The sequence below is a fragment of the Megascapheus bottae genome, chromosome 19 (genome assembly GCF_031878675.1).
Source record: "Megascapheus bottae isolate mThoBot1 chromosome 19, mThoBot2.hap1, whole genome shotgun sequence".
Classification (NCBI taxonomy): Eukaryota; Metazoa; Chordata; class Mammalia; order Rodentia; family Geomyidae; genus Megascapheus; species Megascapheus bottae.
Window position 1 is genome coordinate 47,475,267 of NC_143527.1, and position 2,641 is coordinate 47,477,907.

Here is a 2,641-nt window from a genome sequence, read left to right on the forward strand (position 1 = left end):
AATCAAAGGGGATACCAGGAAATGGAAAGACATCCCATGCTTATGGATAGGGAGAATCAACATTGTGAAAATGGCCACACTGCCAAAATTGATATACAATTTCAATGCAATCCCCATCAAAATCCCAAAGACATTCTTTACTGAAATAGAAGATATAATCCAAAGGTTCATATGGAACAAAAAAAGACCTAGAATAGTCAAAGCAATTCTAGGCAAAAAGAGCAATGCAGGTAGTATTACCATACCAGACTTCAAACTCAAAGCCATAATAACAAAAACTGCATAGTATTGGCACAATAATAGACTAGAAGATCAATGGAACAGAATAGAAGATCCAGAAATAGAACCACATACTTACAGTCAACTTATATTTGACAAAGGAGCCAGAGATATACAGTGGAATAAACAAAGCCTCTTCAATTATTGGTTCTGAGAAAACTGGGCAGCTACATGCAGAAAACTAAAAATTGATCCCAGCCTGTCACCATGCATGAACATTAACTCAAAATGGATCAAAGACCTCAATATCAGACCTTAAACTCTGAAACTGCTACACAACAGAGTAGGAGAGACACTGGAACTCATAGGCATAGGCAAAAACTTCTTTAATAGAGTCCTAGGGTCACAATAAATTAGAGAGAGACTTGACAAATGAGACTACCTAAAAATAAAAAGTTTCTGCACAGACAGAGACATAGCTAGTAAAGTAGAAAGACAGCCAACCAACTGGGAACAGATATTTATCAATAATACATCAGACAAATGCTTAATATCCAATATCTACAGGGAACTCAAGAAACTAATCTCCTCAAAACCCAACAAACCAATTACTAAATGGACAAGGGAACTAAAGAAAGACCTATCAGAGGAAGAGGTAAAAATGGCAAAGAAACATGAGAAAATGCTCATCATCCATGGTCACAAAGGAAATGCAAATAAAAACAAGCCTAAGATACCACCTTACCCCAATTAGAATGGCCAAGATTTTGAACTCAGACAATGACAGAAGCTGGTGGGGTTGTGGAGAAAGAGGAACCCTGCTGCACTGCTGGTGGGAATGTAAACTAGTACAACCACTCTGGAAAGCTGTTTGGAGATTCTGCAAAAAATTAAAAATAGACCTTCCCTACAATCCCAGTATACCACTCCTGGGCATCTATCCTGAGCATCATAACTCAGGATACGATAAGGACTAAGCTATGTTCATCTCTGCACTATTCACAATAGCCAAGCTATGGAAACAACCTGGATGCCCTACTGCAGATGAATGGATAAAAAAAAATGTGGTACATCTATACAATGGAATTCTACATAGCCACCAGACAACATAAAATAATAACAGTCAGTGGGAAGTGGATGAAACTAGAGCAAATCATGTTGAGTGAGATAAACCAAGACCAAAGGAACAAAAGATACATGGTGCCCTTGATATATGGTTATTAGATCTAAACAGTACAAGAGCAATGACTCAATACTTGGGTACTCAAGGTCACTGACATGAACTTGGAGATATAAATATAACTATGTAGACATGTAAGTCTTTGATGGGATGTATATTCTATAGATATATTGTTATATAGACTGATACCTATCTATGACATACAAATTCTCAGCTTAATTTTAATTTTGTTCTTAAATTTATGTGCCAGTGACTGCATATAGAAATTTTATTCTTGAATACTTGTTTGTTAAATTTGACATTTGAAATATGATGTAAAAAACATTAGTGTTAATGAAATATTTTAATAATAAAAAAGAACAAAAGATTAGGTCTAACATTATAAACAATTGGTGTCTAATATAACATATAAATAATTGGGCAGAGCAACATGTTAGGCCCCATAGGGGATCAGGAGTGGGCCTAGTCCAGAACAAGAAGGAAGCTTAAGGAGCCACGGGCAGTCATATGGAGGAGCTTTGTTGTGAGCCCACAAAGAGAGGTGCCTCCCAGGACCAGCCTCCTGGACCAGCAGGTCTCTAGTGGCTCATGCTTGTAATCCTAGCTACTCAGAAAGCTGAGATATGAGGATCTCTGTTCAAAGCCAGCCTGGGCATAATAGTTCATGAGACTCTTTTTTATTTTATTTTATTTATTTATTTATTTTTTTGCTAGACCTGGGCTTGAACTCAAGGTCTGAGCACAGCCCTTGGGCTTTCTCAAGGCTAGAGCTCTACCACCTGAGCCACAGCAACACTTCCGGCTTTTTTCATGTATGTGATCCTGAGGAATCAAACCCAGGTCTTCTTGCAAGCTAGGGAAGCACTCTACTACTAGGCTAAACTCCCAGTCCCATGAGACCCTTAACTTCAATTAACCATCAGAAATATGGAAGTAGCTCAAGGGGTAAAGCACTAACCTTGAGCTGAAGAGCTCAGGGACAACACCCAGGCCCATAGTTCAAGCCCCACAATGGACAAAAAAAGTAGACCAAAAAAGGCTCAATGCCAAGTCCCAGTGCCAACTTCCAAGGCATGCCAGGCTTGTGTTACATAACCTCTTGGTTCGGATTTTTCACCCAGATTAAGCCAAAGCCAGCAACTCTCAGGAGTTTTTCACCAAAGGCATGCCAGGCCTGAGCACAAGCTCAACCTTGGGTGCAGGCAAAACTTTAGGTGCACATGTGTGATTCTACATTAGAAT